The sequence below is a fragment of the Bufo bufo genome, chromosome 9 (assembly GCF_905171765.1).
Source record: "Bufo bufo chromosome 9, aBufBuf1.1, whole genome shotgun sequence".
Classification (NCBI taxonomy): Eukaryota; Metazoa; Chordata; class Amphibia; order Anura; family Bufonidae; genus Bufo; species Bufo bufo.
In genome coordinates, this window is record NC_053397.1 from 122,936,056 (window position 1) to 122,956,053 (window position 19,998).

Genomic DNA, 19,998 nt, shown 5'->3' on the forward strand with positions numbered 1-19,998 from the left:
ATTCCTGTATGAACCTCGAAAAAATGGAACTCTTGTCGGAGCGACTCAAAACCGTGGCTATGGCCTTCAAACCCAAATCATAGGGAATTCTCGTATATAAACTCTCCACGTCTAAGGGCACAAGGCGGAATTCCTCCTGCTACTCATAATTGTTGAGGGCGCGGAGGAAGTCCCCGGTGTGCTTTAGATACGTGGGAGTGCCCCTAAGTAAAGGCCTCAATAGCCAGTCGACATACCTAGAGATGGATTCGGTCGCTGATCCCACCCCAGCGACGATGAGTCGTCCCGGGGGATGGGACAGCGATTTATCTTTTTGGGACGAAATACCAGGTAGGGTTCTTGTCTATCGTAATTTGTTGCCTTTAATTGATATTGTTTGCTCTACTGTACCTGTTTTGCATTTGCATTGACATTATGTGTCCTTCTCATTGTATCCATTTTTACACGCAGTTGCGCACATGAGGAGTGTCCTTTGGTCACCATGGTGATGATCGGGGGTTCGCCCTTAAATGCACGGCAGTGCACTTTTGCGTCATAGCGGTCCGAGAAAGCGCAAGCCACGCGCGAAACGGCCGTCACCGCCGATCCACACCATAGGGCCATTCCGCTCCCCAGCCTGCACGCTCGTTGCCATGAAGAAGCAATAAAGTTGTGAAGCATTATCAAGATTGGGGTGAGTGCCGCGTTTCTTTTCATCTATTCGCAACATGTCACAATAAAAAGATCATTCTATCAACAGCAGGGACGGATGAAATTTTTTGGCCAAATGTACAGTTGTGGCCAAAAGTTTTGAGAATGACACAAATATTAGTTTTCACAAAGCTTGCTGCTAAACTGCTTTTAGATCTTTGTTTCAGTGGTTTCTGTGATGTAGTGAAATATAATTACACGCACTTCATACGTTTTAAAGGCTTTTATCGACAATTACATGACATTTATGCAAAGAGTCAGTATTTGCAGTGTTGGCCCTTCTTTTTCAGGATCTCTGCAATTCGACTGGGCATGCTCTCAATCAACTTCTGGGCCAATTCCTGACTGATAGCAACCCATTCTTTCATAATCACTTCTTGGAGTTTGTCAGAATTAGTGGGTTTTTGTTTGTCCACCCGCCTCTTGAGGATTGACCACAAGTTCTCAATGGGATTAAGATCTGGGGAGATTCCCGGCCATGGACCCAAAATGTCAAAGTTTTGGTCCCCGAGCCACTTAGTTATCACTTTTGCCTTATGGCACGGTGCTCCATCGTGCTGGAAAATGCATTGTTCTTCACCAAACTGTTGTTGGATTGTTGGAAGAAGTTGCTGTTGGAGGGTGTTTTGGTACCATTCTTTATTCATGGCTGTGTTTTTGGGCAAAATTGTGAGTGAGCCCACTCCCTTGGATGAGAAGCAACCCCACACATGAATGGTCTCAGGATGCTTTACTGTTGGCATGACACAGGACTGATGCTAGCGCTCACCTTTTCTTCTCCGGACAAGCCTTTTTCCAGATGCCCCAAACAATCGGAAAGAGGCTTCATCGGAGAATATGACTTTGCCCCAGTCCTCAGCAGTCCATTTACCAAATTTTCTGCAAAAGATCAATCTGTCCCTAATGTTTTTTTTGGAGAGAAGTGGCTTCTTTGCTGCCCTTCTTGACACCAGGCCATCTTCCAAAAGTCTTCGATTCACTGTGCGTGCAGATGCACTCACACCTGCCTGCTGCCATTCCTGAGCAAGCTCTGCACTGGTGGCACTCCGATCCCGCAGCTGAAACCTCTTTAGGAGACGATCCTGGCACTTGCTGGACTTTCTTGGACGCCCTGAAGCCTTCTTAACAAGAATTGAACCTCTTTCCTTGAAGTTCTTGATGATCCTATAAATTGTTGATTGAGGTGCAATCTTAGTAGCCACAATATCCTTGCCTGTGAAGCCATTTTTATGCAACGCAATGATGGCTGCACGCGTTTCTTTGCAGGTCACCATGGTTGACAATGGAAGAACAATGATTTCAAGAATCACCCTCCTTTTAACATGTCAAGTCTGCCATTTTAACCCAATCAGCCTGACATTATGATCTCCAGCCTTGTGCTCGTCAACATTCTCACCTGAGTTAACAAGACGATTACTGAAATGATCTCAGCAGGTCCTTTAATGACCGCAATGAAATGCAGTGGAAAGGTTTTTTGGGGATTAAGTTAATGTTCATGGCAAAGAAGGACTATGCAATTCATCTGATCACTCTTCATAACATTCTGGAGTATATGCAAATTGCTATTGTAAAAACTTAAGCAGCAACTTTTCCAATTTCCAATATTTTATGTAATTCTCAAAACTTTTGGCCACGACTGTACACAGTCACACAAAGTATGGAACAATTTGTAAGTCTGTTTTCTGGAACTTATAGACAGAGAGGAGAAATAAAATGTCCTTCCGTTTCCACAAACACACTAAAGACACTGCTACTGACAATTGACTTTGGAAATAATGCAGTATTGGCAAAATTAACAGATCTGGGCCTAATAGAGTGGAATAACTATAAATGACCGGGCCCCACAGAAAAATTTTGAATAGCATCCCCCCCACATCAACTTCTTTACAACCCCCTACTCCCATGTAACCCCATGCCTGAGGCTAGTCAAACTTGTTCTCTCAAACCATGCCTGGCAGCAGCTCCATCCATTTCCTGCACTTATATACTGTATGTCATGTCACTGTATATAGTGTCACTGTATGTATTGTCAACAGTATATTAATACTGTTGAGGGGGCCCTGACAATAAAAATATTTTAGTCCTCCTCCTGGGTGGGTGTCCTGGCCCAATATAAGTGAGGGACATGATCATGTGGAGTCACTGTGGGTAGAAATACATGGAGCTAAAAACAATAATTAATTACTAATAGGAGTTTACTATAAACCACCTAATATACCGGAGTCCACAGAAAATCTACTACTAAATGAGATAGACAAGGAGTCAAATCATATTGAGGTGGTTATTATGGGGGACTTCAACTACCTAGATATAGACTGGGAAACTGAAACTACTATATCTCATACAGGAAACAGGTTCTTGGCAATAACCAAAGACAATTACCTCTCCCAACTGGTTCAGGACCCGACTAGAGGGACGGCCATACTGGACTTAGTATTAACCAATAGGCCTGACAGAACAACAGACATGCAGGTTGGGGGACACCTGGGAAATAGTCACCATAAAGTAATAACCTTCCAATTATCATTCAAAAGAGCGTTTCTACAGGGAGGAACAAAAATACCAAACTTCAAAAAAGCAAAATTTAGCCAACTAAGAGAGGCCATAGGCCTAACTAACTGGGACAAGGTCCTCAAAAATAAAAATACAGCCACAAAATGGGATATCTTTAAAAGCATCCTAAAATCTCATTGTGAGAGGTACATAGCGTATGGGAATAAAAGGTTAAGGAACAAAAAGAAACCAATGTGGATAAACAGAACTGTAAAGAAAGCAATAAATGACAAAAAGAAAGCATATAAATCACTAAAACAGGAGGGTAGCACGGAAGCACTGAAAAACTATAAGGAAAAAAATAGAACATGTAAAAAACAAATAAAAGCAGCCAAACTAGAGACCGAGAAATTAATTGCCAAAGAGAGCAAAACTAACCCTAAAATGTTCTTCAACTATATAAATGTTAAAAAGTATAAATCTGAAGGTGTCGGCCCTTTAATGCCTTAAGGACACAGCCTTATTTCACCTTAAGGATCAGTCCATTTTTTGCAAATCTGACCAGTGTCAATTTAAGTGGTGATAACTTTAAAACGCTTTGACTTATCCAGGCCATTATTAAATTGTTTTTTTTTGTCACATATTGTCACTTCATGACACTGGTAGAATGGAGTAAAAAAAAATCATTTTTATTTATAAAAAAATACCAAATTTGCTAAAAATTTGAAAAAATTTGCAAATTTCCAAGTTTCAATTTCTCTACTTCTATAATACATAGTAATACTTACAAAAATAGTTATTATTTTACATTCCCCATATGTCTACTTCATGTTAGGATCATTTTGGGAATGACATTTTATTTTTGGGGGACGTTACAAGGCTTAGAAGTTTAGAAGTAAATCTTGAAATTTCTCAGAAATTTTTAAAAAACAACTTTTTAAGTACCAGTTCAGGTCTGAAGTCACTTTGTGAGGCTTACTACATAATAGAAACCACCCAAAAATGACCCCATTCTAGAAACTAGGTATTCAAAAATGATTTTGCAAACGTCGTTAAACCAAAAAATAATGGAAAATAGAGATACAATTTAAAAATGTCACCTTTTTTGGCAGATTTTCCATTTTAATATTTTTTTTTCCAGTTACAAAGCAAGGGTTAACAGCCAAACAAAACTCAATATTTATGGCCCTGATTCTGTAGTTTACAGAAACACCCCATATGTGGTCGTAAACTGCTGTACGGGCACACGACAGGGTGCAGAAGGAAAGAAATGCCATACGGTTTTTGGAAGGCAGATTTTGCTGGACTGTTTTTTTGACACCATGTCCCATTTGAAGCCCCCTGATGCACCCCTAGAGTAGAAACTCCAAAAAAGTGACCCCATTCTAGAAATTATGGGATAGGGTGGAAGTTTTTTTGGTACTAGTTTAGGGTACATATGATTTTTGGTTACTCTATATTACACTTTTTGTGAGGCAAGGTAACAAGAAATAGCTGTTTTGGCACAGTTTTTATTTTTTGTTATTTACAACATTCATCTGACAGGTTAGATCATGTGGTATTTCTATAGACCAGGTTGTCACTGACGCGGCGATACCTAATATGTATACTTTTTTATTTATTTATGTAAGTTTTACAGAATGATTTCATTTTTGAAACAAAAAAAATCATGTTTTAGTGTTTCCATAGTCTGAGAGCCATAGTTTTTTCAGTTTTTGGGCGATTATCTTGGGTAGGGTATGATTTTTGCGGGATGAGTTGACGGTTTTATTGGCACTATTTTGGGGCACGTGTGACTTTTTGATCCCTTGCTATTACACTTTTTGTGATGTAAGGTGCCAAAAAATTGTTTAGCACAGTTTTTATTTTTTATTTTTTACGGTGTTCATCTGAGGGGTTAGGTCATGTGATATTTTTATAGAGCCGGTCGATATGGACGCGGCAATACCTAATATGTATACTCTTTTTTTATTTATGTAAGTTTTACACAATAAATCATTTTTGAAACAAAAAAAAATATGTTTTAGTGTCTCCATATTCTGAGAGCCATAGTTTTTTTCAGTTTTTGGGTGATTATCTTAGGTAGGGTCTAATTTTTTGGGGATGAGATGACGGTTTGATTGGCACTATTTTGGGGTGCATATGACTTTTTGATCGCTTGCTATTACACTTTTTGTGATGTAAGGTGCCAATTTTTTTTTTATTTAGCACAGTTTTTATTTTTTACGGTGTTCATCTGAGGGGTTAGGTAGGTCATGTGATATTTTTATAGAGCCGTACGATACGGACGCAGAGATACCTAATATGTATACTTTTTTTTATTTATGTAAGTTTTACACAATAACAGCTTTTTTAAAACAAAAAAAATTATGTTTTAGTGTCTCCATATTCTGAGCCATATTATTATTATTATTTTTTTGGAGTGATTGTCTCAGGTAGGGGCTCATTTTTTGCGGGATGAGGTGACGGTTAGATTGGTACTATTTTGGTGGGCATACGCCTTTTTGATCGCTTACTGTTGTACTTTTTGTGATGTAAGGTGACAAAAAAATGGTTTATTTAGCACAGTTTTTATTTTTTATGGTGTTCATCTGAGGGGTTAGGTCATGTGATATATTTATAGAGCCGGTCGATATGGATGCGGCGATACCTAATATGTCAGCCTTTTTATTTTTCCCTATTTTTAACCAATTTTTTTTTACTTTATTTGGGGAAAATGACGTTTTTGTTTATTTTTACTTGAAACTTTAAATTTTTTGGGGGGAAAACTTTATTTTTTCAACTTTATTTTTCACTTTATTTTTGTCCCACTTTGGGACTTCAACTTTTGGGGGTCTAATCCTTTACAATGCATGCCAATACTTCTGTATTGGAATGCATTGGCTGTATGAGTAATACTGTGTGTATTACTCATACAGCTTCCGGGCTGGATCTCACAGGCTCATCACCAGAAGGCAGCGCAATGCCTTCATTAGGCATCGCGCTGCCTTCCATGCCATCGGGTCCCCCCTACAGCCCCACGGGGACCCGATGGCACCGCCGACCGCAACTGTCGCCGCATGTAAAAGCCACAAACCGCAGGTCTGAATTTGCGGCGGGTCCCCTGGGCATTAAGCCAAGGTGCCTGCTCAATGATTTGAGCAGGCACCTTGTTACAATCACCGCCCGCCGGGCGGCAGTGATTGGAAATACACATGACGTACCGGTACGTCATGTGTCCTTAAGTACCAGGACAACATGCCGTATCGGTACGTCATGTGTCCTGAATAGGTTAAAGAGTAATGAGGGGGGAGTCGCAGAGAGCGACGGGGAGAAAGCAAAGCTGTGAAATATTTTTTTCTCCAGTATATTCACTGAGGAAAATAAACTGTCAGATGAAATGCTGAATGTAAAAATAAATTCCCCATTGAAAGTGTCCTGTCTGACCCAGGAAGAAGTACAACAGCGACTTAAAAAGATTAAAATAGACAAATCGCCAGGTACACACTCAGATTGGGTCTCTGTCACTAGTGGGGTACCTCAGGCGTCAGTATTGGGCCCTATTCTCTTCAATATATTTATTAATGATCTTGTAGAAGGCTTGCATAGTAAAATATCAATTTTCGCAGATGACACTAAACTGTGTAAAGTAATTAACACTGAAGAGGACAGTATACAACTACAGAGGGATCTGGCTAGACTAGAGGCTTGGGCAGATAAGTGGCAGATGAGGTTTAACACTGACAAATGTAAAGTTATGCACATGGGAAGGAATAATGCAAGTCACCCGTACATACTAAATGGTAAGACACTCAGTAACACTGACATGGAAAAGGATCTAGGAATTTTAATAAACAGCAAACTAAGCTGCAAAAACCAGTGTCAGGCAGCTGCTGCCAAGGCCAATAAGATAATGGATGGCATCGAAAGGGGCATAGATGCCCGTGATGAGAACATAGTCCTACCACTTTACAAATCATTAGGCAGACCACACATGGAGTACTGTGTACAGTTCTGGGCTTCTGTGAACAAGGCAGACATAGCAGAGCTGGAGAGGGTCCAGAGGAGGGCAACTAAAGTAATAACTGGAATGGAGCAACTACAGTACCCTGAAAGATTATTAAAATTAGGGTTATTAACTTTAGAAAAAAGACGACTGAGGGGAGATCTAATTAATATGTATAAATATATCAGGGGTCAGTACAGAGATCTATCCCATCATCTATTTATCCCCAGGACTTTAACTGTGACGAGGGGACATCCTCTGCGTCTGGAGGAAAGAAGGTTTGTACACAAACATAGAAGAGGATTCTTTACGGTAAGAGCAGTGAGACTATGGAACTCTCTGCCTGAGGGGGTGGTGATGGTGAGTACAATAAAGGAATTCAAGAGGGGCCTGGATGTATTTCTGGAGTGTAATAATATTACAGGCTATAGCTACTAGAGAGGGGTCGTTGATCCAGGGAGTTATTCTGATTGCCTGATTGGAGTCAGGAAGGAATTTTTTATTCCCCTAAAGTGAGGAAAATTGGCTTCTACCTCACAGATTTAATTTTTTTGCCTTCCTTTGGATCAACTTGCAGGATGACAGGCCGAACTGGATGGACAAATGTCTTTTTTCGGCCTTTTGTACTACAGTGTATGTTACTAATAGTAGCCACCTCCCTTGCTTCCACTATAGCTATGTCCCTTGCCTAAGGTCTTATGTGCATTTAAATATGCAGATTCAGAAAAAAACTTCATTGTAAAACCTACTGTGAAATTATTTTCCCCCCTCCGCACACCAACACTTGAACTTTCTGAAGATGCCCTGACACAGTTTTCAGACTAGTATTTCATGTGTTTTCACTCAGAGATTTAAAATGCTACCCCTGGATTCTAAAATTGTAAAACTCGTGTTAAACACTTGTATTGCTATATTTAACAAAAATAATAATAAAAAATGAACTGTCTGGAGATGCCCTGTCACAGATTTCAGACTAGTATTTCATGAGTTTTCACTGACAGATTTAAAAAGCTACCTCTGTTATGTAAAATACACGTATATTTTTCCAAACAAAAAAAAAATAAAAAATATATAGAAATGTCTAGAGATGCTCTGTACCAGATTTTGGACATGGACTTACTTGGAGCTGTTTTTTTCCTGCTTCCTATTCATTTCAATGGGAGTCTATGTGTTGATTTTTCCCCAAAATAGTGCACACTGCTTCTTTTTTTCCATGCTTCTTTTTTACACGTGTAAAAAAAAAAAGTGCTGCTTCCCATTAAAATGAATAGGAAACTGTTTTGAGACATTTTTTTGGAGAAGATTTTGAGGCAGAAACTCTAAAATCAGCGTTTTCACTGACATTTAAAATGCATCTGTCCTCTGGATGGTTGTAACGGGGTTCCGAAGGTGCACTCGGTCTCCCATTAGCCGCAGACCTGCTGCTTAGCTTCAGGAGCGAGGATCTGTGTTTGACCTCGTTCCCAGGGCGGCTTTGCTAGCTGGGAGGCCCCCTGCTCCTAAGTCTGCATTGAGCGCCGAGCTGATCACTCGGTGCTCGACTGGTTGGTCTGTTGGTCATGTGACGCTGGCCACGTCACATGACCCTCACTCCCCACTATAAATACAGGCAGCATGCTGGCCACAGGTTGCCTGTTAATTTAGGTTCCACCTGTGATGTTGTCTTTCCTGGCGTACTTACCTCCTGCTGAATTCCTGCTGATCCTCTGCCTGCTCCTTGTGTACTTTGCTGCTCTCCTGGTATTCTGACCCCGGCCTCCTCCTAACGATCCTCTGCTGACTCCTTTGGTACTTCACGACCCTCCTGGTATTTATGACCCCGGCTTCTCCTGACAATTCTCTGCTTGCTCCATTTGTACTTTGTAGCTTTCCTGGTATTGACTCGGTCCGTTCACGTTCTGTTGTTTGTCTGTCTGTCATCCCTGCACTTATTCCAAGCTAGGGATTGCCGTCCAGTTGTCCCCTGTCATTAGGACTCGCGAGGCAAGTAGGCAGGGCCAGGGGTAAGGGTGGAGCGCAGTGGTCACTTCCCTCCCCCCTGTGTGTGTGTGTACGCGACCGTTACAGATTAACAGGCCCAATAACCACTGTATAATGAATCCTCTGGTGACCCTGACTGACCATGTCTCTAATCTGACGCAGATGGTACAGGAGTTAGGGGAAAAACTCAGTTCTTTTGAGTTAGGGCAAGGTTCTTCCACTCCTCAGGCCTCCAGTCCGCATTTTGAACCCCAGAACCCTTTTCTGGAGACCGGAAGATGTTTCTCTCTTTTAAGGCCTCATGCACACGACCATTGTGTGCACCCGTGGCCGTTGTTCCGTTTTCCGTGATTTTCTGTGGACCCATTGACTTTCAATGGGTCCGTTGAAAACTCGAAAAATGCACCGTTTGTCATCCGTGATCCGTGTATCCTGTCCGTCAAAAAAATAAGATCTGTCCTATTTTTTTGACGGACAACGGTTCACGGACCCATTCAAGTCAATGGGTCCGTGAAAAAACACGGATGCCTGGCTACCATCTTGTTCCATATGGCTGCTGCTGGTGCTACTGTCGCCATCAAGCCACTGCCACTATTGCTGCCGCTAGCAACACAGCTACAACCTCTTGCTGCTAATCCCCTCCTGCCACCACTATTAATGCTACACACCTGTCACTACTACTACCCATAAACAACCAATCTACTCCAAAGTATGTTGCATGTTTTGCTGCTGCTGATGCCACAACTGTTGCAGCCACAGGTCACTAGTGGTGTCGCTACAGGGGGTGAGAGGGGGCAATTGCCCCCCCTATGTTGTTCTTTGCCCCCCCAGATGCCCCCCCCCCCCGCTGATTTCCTAATGAGCGCTTCCATTATGGAAGCGCTCATTAGTACCGAAGGACCAGGAAGTGGTGAACGCTATGTACTTACTGCTTCCTGGTCCTCGGCTGTCGGTTGTGCAGGGCTGCGCACAGCGTGAGGGTGCTCTGTGACCTCACGCTGTGCGCGCCAGTTCAGAGCACAGTCGACTGAGGAGAAATAAAATTGCAGGCGGCGTCCAGGAGCAGGAGAGGCATAATGTGGGCTAATGAGGCATAATGGCTTATAATGGGGGCTAATGAGGCATCAGGGCTGATATGGGGGCTAATGAGAGGCATGGGGGCTGATATGGGGGTGATGAGAGGCATAATAGGGGCTAATAAGAGGCATAATGGGGGCTAATGAGGCATAAGGGCTTATAATGGGGGCTAATGAGGCATAAGGGCTGATATGGGGGCTAATGGGAGGCATGGGGGCTGATATGGGGGTAATAAGAGGCATAATAGGGGCTAATAAGAGAAATAATGGGGCTAATGAGGCATAAGGGCTTATAATGGGGGCTAATGAAGCATAAGGGCTGATATGGGGGCTAATGAGAGGCATGGGGGCTGATATGGGGATGATAAGAGGCATAATGGAGGCTAATAAGAGGAATAATGGGGCTAATGAGGCATAAGGGCTTATAATGGGGGCTAATGAGGCATAAGGGCTGATATGGGGGCTAATGAGAGGCATGGGGGCTGATATGGGGGTGATGAGAGGCATAATGGGGGCTAATAAGAGGCATAATGGGGGCTAATGAGGCATAAGGGCTTATAATGGGGGCTAATGAGGCATAAGGGCTGATATGGGGGCTAATGAGAGGCATGGGGGCTGATATGGGGGTGATAAGAGGCATAATAGGGGCTAATAAGAGAGGGTAGTGCCCATGGAACTTGAATTCCATCTGTTCAGCGTGGATGTGCAGAAGAGGATGAGGAGAAGGAGGATGAGGAGATGGAGAGTCACCCTGATGTCAACATCGACGTCTTGACTGTTGGTACTCTGGCACACATGGCTGACTTCATGTTAGGCTGACTTTCCAGCGACCCTCGCGTTATACGCATTTTAGATAACACAGATTACTGGGTGTTCACCCTTCTCGACCCCCGCTACAAAGAGAACTTCTCATCTCCCATTCCTCTGGTGGAGAGGACGAGCAAAATGGTGCAATACCAGAAGATCCTTGTTGGAAAATTGCTCCAAAATTTTCCATCTGACAACGCTGGTGGCAGAGTCCGTACTTCCTTCGGCAACCGAGGAAGGGAGACAAGGGGAATACAGAGCAGTTCCAACAAGGGCAGGGCAACACTCTCCGAGGCATGGGACACTTTCATGACACCCGGCCAGCAATCTCGCCCTGAAGCGCGGCCTAGTGGCACAAAGAGGGAAATGCTTTGGAAGATGGTGAAGGAATACATAGCAGACCGTGTTAGCATCCTAAATGATCCCTCAGTGCCTTACAACTACTGGGTGTCCAAATTGGACACGTGGCACGAACTTGCGCTCTACGCCTTGGAGGTGCTGGCCTGCCCTGCCGCCAGCATTTTGTCTGAGCGTGTATTTAGTGCTGCTGGTGGCATTATAACAGATAAGCGTATCCGCTTGTCCACTAGCAATGCTGACAGGTTGACAGGTAAAAAATTAACAAGGCCTGGATTGCACCTGACTTCTCAACTCCAACAGAGGAGAGCTGAGCTGATGATGAACATAAAGGCAATTTCAATCTATCATTTATAATGTACTCAATCTACTGTAGTGTATTCCAATGCACCTTTTCCACCACAAAAAAAAGAGTATACGGTTGAATCTTGTTTTCTCGTCCTCCTCCTCCTCATCCAGATTGTCTATATTCCCTCCACTCTAATTTTTTTAATAGGGTCAGCTCAACTGCAGGCCCTCGCCCCTAATGATTTAGAGGGTCAGTTCAGCAGCAGGCCCTCGCCCATAATATTTTAGAGGGTCAGCTCAGCAGCAGGCCATCACATATAATGTTTTAGAGGGTCAGCTCAGCAGCAGGCCCTCACCCCTAATGTTTTAGAGGGTCAGCTCAGCAGCAGACCCTCGCCCATAATGTTTTAGAGGGTCAGTTCAGCAGCAGGCCATCGCATATAATGTTTTAGAGGGTCAGATCAGCAGCAGGCCCTCACCCCTAATGTTTTAGAGCGTCAGCCCAGCAGCAAGCCCTCGCCCCTAATGTTTTAGAGGGTCAGCTTAGCATAGGGTTGCCACCTTTTCTTCAAGCCAAACCCGAACACTTTAGCACCTGGACGACAACTATCAATAAAATGGATTTTGCACTAACATGAAATTTGGATGTCTGTATTGGACGATATGTATTATTGCACATATAAGATGCCCCCCACAAAACATGTCACTGGTTACCTGTGGCATTTCTTTATGGGGGCATATTTTATGTGCAATACTAACAAGTGCCTTGCTCGGGGCAGGCAAGGCACTTGTTAGTATTGCACATAAAATATACCCCCATAAAGAAATGCCACAGGTAACCAGTGACATGTTTTGTGGGGGGCATCTTATATGTGCAATAATACATATCATCCAATACAGACATCCAAATTTCATGTTAGTGCAAAATCCATTTTATTGATAGTTGTCGTCTAATCAATATTTTTTATTAAAGGGTTTCTGTCATCAGAAAAAACGTTATGTTATGTAGCTGACTGACATTAGCGATGGGCTGATGTCAGCAGTACATAACAGTGTGTTTTATAACTCCCTGCCTGCCGCTGCCGCCGTTCTCTTAAAATAAAGACTTATAATATGCTAATGAGCATCTAGGTGCTATGAGGGCGTTCCTGCAGCACCTAGAGGCTCCGTCTATTCACCCTTTGGCAGTGGCACGCCCATGTCCAGTTGATTGACGTCCAAGTTCTCCTCTTCGTCCCATAAATCCTGCGCCTGCGCCGAATACTAAACGGGACGGCGCAGGCGTGGGATTTACGGGACAAAGAGGAGAACTCGAGACGTCAATCAACTGGACATGGGCGTGCCACTGCCAAAGGGTGAATAGACGGAGCCTCTAGGTGCTGCAGGAACGCCCTCATAGCACCTAGATGCTCATTAGCATATTATAAGTCTTTATTTTAAGAGAACGGCGGCAGCGGCAGGCAGGGAGTTATAAAACACACTGTTATGTACTGCTGACATCAGCCCATCGCTAATGTCAGTCAGCTACATAACATAACGTTTTTTCTGATGATTGACAGATTTCAGAATCCTGTTTAAACACTGTTACATTACACTTCAAATGTTTTATATTTATACCTTTTTAGAAGTAAGTGAGTGACTATCTAGGACAACAGGTGTCAGGACTCTCAGAGTTCAGTTCAGGACTCAGGACTGTCTTAGTTGGTCAGGTTGAAAAACCACTGCTGCTGCACTGCAGCCTGCAGGCAGGGCACAATAGTGGGCACTGGGCTGGGCACAGGGCACTACTTGGGCCGGCTGCCTGGCTGCTGCTGGAGGAGCTGGACTGGAGAGAAGTGAAGAGGAATGATTTTAATTCTCCCACGGTGAAGGAGCTCCCTGGCCCTGCCTCTCTCTCTGATGTCACTTCCTGACTGTGGACCGTCACCTGACTTCCTTATCAGAGAGAAGGAGGCAGGGCCACTGGGAGGCAGTCGCAGGCAGAGGAGGAGCGAGGAGGAGGGAGACTGACTGATTGAACAGTGAGTGAGCCGCAGCCGCTGCGCTGCCTGGCTGGAGGCACGGCACACATCACTGTAGTGTAGATAGAGGAGGGAGTGAGCAGGGAGAGGAGGGACTCGGCTCGGGGAGGCTCGGGACTGGAGCGCTGCGCTCAGCTGATCACCCGGCTGCCAGTGCTGCAGTGAGTGACAGCAGCTGAGCTTAAATATGCGATCGGGGATCGGATCATGCAGTTTGAATGAATAATCCTGTGCCCGGGTCTAAGAAAGGCTTGTACCCGGGCACAGGATTACAAACCCAGACTGCCCGGGTCAATCCCGGACGGGTGGCAACCCTAGCTCAGCAGCAGGCATTCACCCATAATGTTTTAGAGGGTCAGCTCAGCAGCAGGCCCTCGCCCCTAATGTTTTAGAGGGTCAGCTCAGCAGCAGGCATTCGCCCCTAAATGTTTTAGAGGGTCAGCTCAGCAGCAGGCCCGCACCTAAAATCTTTTACTTGGTCAGCTCACCTGCAGGCCTGCAACTCGATGTGAATGAGGCCCTCTTTTATGCGATATACAGGTTGTATCGGAGTGCCTCTTCCTTGTAACTTTTGGCAGGACTTGCACTTTATATGCAAGTAAATATACAGGAAAGAATGTTTTCAATAAATTTTTCCTATAAAATCGATTTTTTACTTTGGTTTTGTGTGTAAAACCTTAATTAAATTGTGGGCCTGGTGATCAGTTTAAGGCCTTTTAAGAAGCAGCAGCATGGTGATAAAAATGAGTGGCAAGGTGACATGGTGTGGAGATGGCAGCATGAGGAGGCCACATAGTGGCACAATGACTGAGTCTGGATAAAAGACTGAGGCCACAGATTGTTTAGAAAGATGCAGATGGAATCAATCTGTGGAGCTGTATGACGGTCACCTGCAGATTAATGCAGACCAGGGCCATAGCTATAGGGGAAGCAGGGGAAGCTACCAGCTTTGGTGCCCTGACCCAGAAGGGGCCCATCCAGGAGGAAGAGGACAAAAGAATTTGGTCAGGATTTGTCGGTTCCACCTCAGCTCACCAGCAGGCCCGCATCTAAAATCTTTTACTGGTTCAGCTCACATGCAGGCCTGCAACTCGTGCTGCCTTGCTTTGAAGTAGTAGCCGTAGCCGCTTATCAGGCTCCCTCTCTGAAATCGAACTATGATTCCCCGTTATTGGTGATCACCATGGTAGGCCAGGGCCGTCTTTACCGCAGGGCAAAAGGGGCAGCTGCCCCGGGCCCAGTTGCTCCTGGGGGGCCCAAGCAGCATTTTACTTGGATTTTACTTGGGCCCCCTATATTTTGTTGCCACCGCCGCCCGCCGGCCATCTAACAACACAAAGTCACGGTCCGGACTATAGAAAGAGAGTGAGGAGGGGGCGGGGCCCGCGGCCGCTCTGCTGCCTGGCCTGCCTGTCTCTTTAACAGAGCAGACCAGTGGCTGCTGGAGTGTGACGCAGCTGCCGCACAGGCAGAGAGAGGAAGGAGGCGGAGCGAGCCCCAGCCAGCAGCCCCAACAGACACAGCTAAGCAACTAACAGAACTTACAGGTATTTGGTAGCCATGGGGGGACAGTGTGTGCTTTCCTGCTACTACATCAACCCCCCCTCCCCCCAGGGATTTTGGGGGCCATTAAGGGTTGGACTTGCTGCTGATGTTGAGTGTGCCAGTGTGTGTGTCTGTCCGTGTGTGTGTGTCTGTCCCTGTGTGTGTGTGTGTGTGTGTGTGTGTGTGTCTGTCCCTGTGTGTGTGTCTGTCCCTTTGTGTGTGTGTCTGTCCCTGTGTGTGTGTGTGTGTGTGTGTGTGTCTCTGTCCCTTTGTGTGTGTGTGTGTCTGTCCGTCCCTGTGTGTGTGTCTGTCCGTCCCTGTGTGTGTGTGTGTGTGTGTGTGTGTCCGTCCCTGTGTGTGTGTGTGTGTCCGTCCCTGTGTGTGTGTGTGTCCGTCCCTGTGTGTGTGTCCATCCCTTTGTGTGTGTGTGTGTCCGTCCCTGTGTGTGTGTCCATCCCTTTGTGTGTGTGTGTGTCCGTCCCTGTGTGTGTGTGTCCGTCCCTGTGTGTGTGTGTCCGTCCCTGTGTGTGTGTCCATCCCTTTGTGTGTGTGTCCGTCCCTGTGTGTGTGTGTCCGTCCCTGTGTGTGTGTGTGTGTGTCCGTCCCTGTGTGTGTGTGTGTGTGTGTGTGTGTGTCCGTCCCTGTGTGTGTGTGTCCGTCCCTGTGTGTGTGTGTGTCTGTCCCTTTGTGTGTCCGTCCCTGTGTGTGTGTGTCCGTCCCTGTGTGTGTGTCCCCGTCCCTGTGTGTGTGTCTCTCCCTGTGTGTATCACCATGCCCACAGTGTTCCTATGTCTTGATGCAGCTGCTTCAGAACGTTCTGTGCGGGGGAAGAGGAAGAAGATGGAAGAGGAGGCAGCGCCAGCATGGAGTCCGTGCGATAGACACAGGGAGGCACACTAAGGACGAAGGTAACACTTCCACATGATCTACACTAGTGTTATCTGTGGTTTTACATAGGACTGCAGGTAACACTACTACATTATTTAGCACTAGTGTTATCTGTGGTTTTACATAGGACTGCGGGTAACACTACCACAAGATTAGCTCACACAGGGCGCCTGAACACCTAAGGCCAGCCCTGGCTGCGCACCCCAGCGCCAAGGGATGACGTCACTGATGTAATATGCCTCTTATATGTGGAGAGCGGTGATGTCACAGATGTAATATATCACCTATATATGGACAGCGGTGATGTTACTGATGTAATATATTACTTATAAGTGATATATTACATCAGTGACATCACCACTCTCCACACATAAGTAATATATTACATCAGTGACATCACTGCTGTCCACATATACCGGTAAGTGATATATTACATCAGTGACATCACCGCTCATCACATATATGTGGAGAGCGGTGATGTTACTGATGTAATATATCGCCTATATGTGGACAGCGGTGATGTCACTGATGTAAAATATCACTTATATGTGGAGAGCAGTGATGTCACTAATGTAATATAACATTATATGTGGAGAGCGGTGATGTCACTGATGTAATATAATATTATATGTGGAAAGTGTTCATGCGCCTTAAAATTTGCAGATGGCGACAAGACTTGTCATAGGCTACAGGCCTGAGGTCTATTTGGTAGTGAAATCCCAGCGCAGGCAGGCGTGATGATGTCATCACGCCCGCCTGTGCCAGGACGCGGTGAGGTGTGCGCGTCTGCGTTGCACCATCCCTCGCCGTACCAGCAGCTAGTGAGCGCCAGTGAAAGGAAACAGGTGAGTATAAGATTTTCGCTTTTTTTTAAGGTGTGTGAAGGCGGGATCCAGGGGGCCCAAGTAAATTCTTGCCCAGGGTCCAATCAATATTAAAGACGGCCCTGTGGTAGGCGCATAAGAGAACATCGAAAGTTGATAGGGAAGATATCCAAATGAATTGTGGACGTCACGGCGATGTGCGATCAGGCAGAAGTTATCTAGAGTCAACAAAGCGGCAGCAGGGCCTCTCATGTATAATGTTTCCTCATCCAAAATACCACAGTGACATTCCCTGTAATTTTTTATTACTAATTCCAATAACAGGGCATCTTAAGAGTCCTGTATTGTTATTTATCGTCACTACCTCCCCGAGTCAGGAGTGGGTAATTGCCGCGCGTCTCCTGCCTTCCTTCGATTTTTCTGCTTTAATAACTTGACCCACCATCTCCACCCAATCAGATTTCAGCCATTGACCTCCCTTGGATGTGGTATCCCTTTCTCAAGCTCCCTATCCAGCATTAAACCCTGATTTCCCCATTACCTGTGATCACGATGGTAGGCGCAGAAAAGAACATCGAAAGTTGATAGGGCAGACATCCAAATGGATCGTCGCCGTCACGGGGACGTGCAATCACCCAGAGGTTATCTAGAGTCACCAATACAGCAGCAAGCCCTCGTCCATAAGGTTTTAGATGGTCAGATAAGCAGGCCCTTGCTCCAAATGTTTTTGAGGGTCACCAGCAGGCCATCAATCATAATTTTTCAAGGGTGTGTATAATGCCCTCCTTTATGTGTAACAAAGGGTGTTTTGGATTGTCGGTTCCTTGTAATTTTTAGCAGCCCTTTCACTTAGTGCATAGGCTTTATGAGTGTAGGAGTCCCACTACCTGAACATTTGTACCACATTGTGAATGAGGCCCTTCTTTATGTGATATACAGGCTGTTTCGGAGTGCCTCTTGTTTGTAAATTTTATTGCAGCACTTGCACTTTATATACAATTGAATATACAGGAAATAATGTTTCCTAACAATTTTTTCTGTAAAATTGATTTATTTTTTTTGGGGGGGGGGGGGGGGGTTTGTGCGTATTTTTATCAGTCTGTAAAATTGGCGTACACCTCGGGCAACATGGTTCCCAGCAGCGGCCTGGGAGTCCGAGATGCATCCAGACATCGTCCCCATGCTGTTCTCGATCCATTTCGGTGGTGTTTCTGTCACTTTCTGACCTTTTCCAATGGACCAGGCACCCTCCCCTCTTTAGAGCAGGGGGTGCCTGGTTGTCTCCCATTGACTTCCATTATACTCGAATATAGCATTTTGCTTGGCCCGAACACCCAAACACTTTGGTGCTTGATCATCACTAGAGAACATCTATAAATGACCGCATTTTATAAACTACAGTACACTCCTCAAATTATTCAAAACTAATTTTACAAATGTTGGTAATCCTTTACATGCTTCACAAGAATTTAAGGAAAATGTAGGTTACATTTTACTTTTTTTTGTAGATTTTCCATTTTAATCCATTTTTCCTGTAAGACAGCAACAGCAAAACAAACATCAATATTTATTACCATGATTCTGCAGTGTAGGGTACTTTCACACTAGTGTTTTTCTTTTCCAGTATTGGGTTCCATCCTAGGGGCTCAATACCGGAAAAAAATTGATCAGTTTTATCCTAATGCATTCTGAATGGAGAGCATTCTGTTTAGTATGCATCAGGATGCATCAGTTCAGTCCCTGAAACAACTATTGGGTCAAAGTGCTCACTACCCCCCTTAAAAAATTATCCGGGGTGTAGTTTCCAAACTGAGGTAGACATTTTATATCCACTGTATATGGTCGTAAACTGCTGTTAGGTTACACTGCAGGGATCAGAAGAGAAAGAGCACCGTGTGAATTTGAGGCCTAGATTGGTGATTTATACAGCACTGGCTGCAGAGGGTCTGAGGTTAAATAAAAAAAGAAACCCCCAAGAAGTGACTCCATTTTAGAAAGTACACCCTTTACAGAATTTACCAAACAGTGTACTGAACATGAAAATTGCAATGTCACTTCTGGGATAATTTCAGCTGAATCTCTGTAGGAATGGAGTTCATGAAGAGACATGTAGTACAGAGAGGATGGACGGGACAGACTGTGGTAATGGAGGCTGCATCCAAGTGCTGCTGCTCATCAGCTACGCCCCCACCTCCTCTATGTACTTCTTGTCTCCTCATGAACTCCATTCATACAGATATTCAGTTGAAGATCTTATTAAATTGTATTCAGGATCATAATCCCTGACAAGCAGAGCAGAGAGGAGTATAAGGCAGCTCTTTAGCTAAGTGCTCTGAAGTCACTTTTCCTACTGTGTGATTAGGACAGGTTTTGTGAATACTAACAGGATGGGGGACATTTTATTTCTCCTAATTATTGCTCTCCAGACAAAACAAGATATTATAACTAATGAAAGATATTTGGGAACATATTTATAATAAAGTAATATTTAGGTATTTTCATTTTCTTAATTCCCGGAGAACCCCTTTAAGCTGAAGGAAGTGAAAAATCTCATGATAAATACTATTGAGTATGGAAAAACACTACCGTATTTTTCTCCCCATAAGTGCGAGCGCTGGTGGTGAGGAGCAGCGGCGATCAGGAGCAGGAGAGGTAAGTTATTTTTATTTTATTTGCGCTGATGGCTGACATGGGGTGGGGGCATGATGGCTGACATGGGGGCATGATGGCTGACAATGGGGGGCTGATGGATGTGGGCTGATGGCTGACATGGGGACTGATGGCTGACATGGGGGGCTAATGGCTGACATGGGGGCATGATGGCTGATCTGAGGTCTGATTAACATTAGGGGTCTGATTGGGGCTGTGAGCTGAGGTCTGATTAACATTGGGGGTCTGATTGCTGGTCTGACCTGAGGTGCAATGGAATTTTTTTTTTTATTGTTATCCTCCTATCCTCCTCTAAAACCTAGGTGCGTCTTATGGGCCGGTGTGTCTTATAGTGCAAGAAATACAGTATATATAATTTCATACTGTCAAATCAC

The 19,998-nt window shown here is 44.6% G+C and overlaps 1 protein-coding gene across 1 annotated transcript in view; it reads right to left on the bottom strand.

Moving 5' to 3' along the window:
* DDR2 (discoidin domain receptor tyrosine kinase 2) overlaps nucleotides 1–19,998 on the bottom strand; it is a 1,651,236-nt gene that overhangs the window by 1,338,069 nt on the left and 293,169 nt on the right. The window lies entirely within an intron of this gene.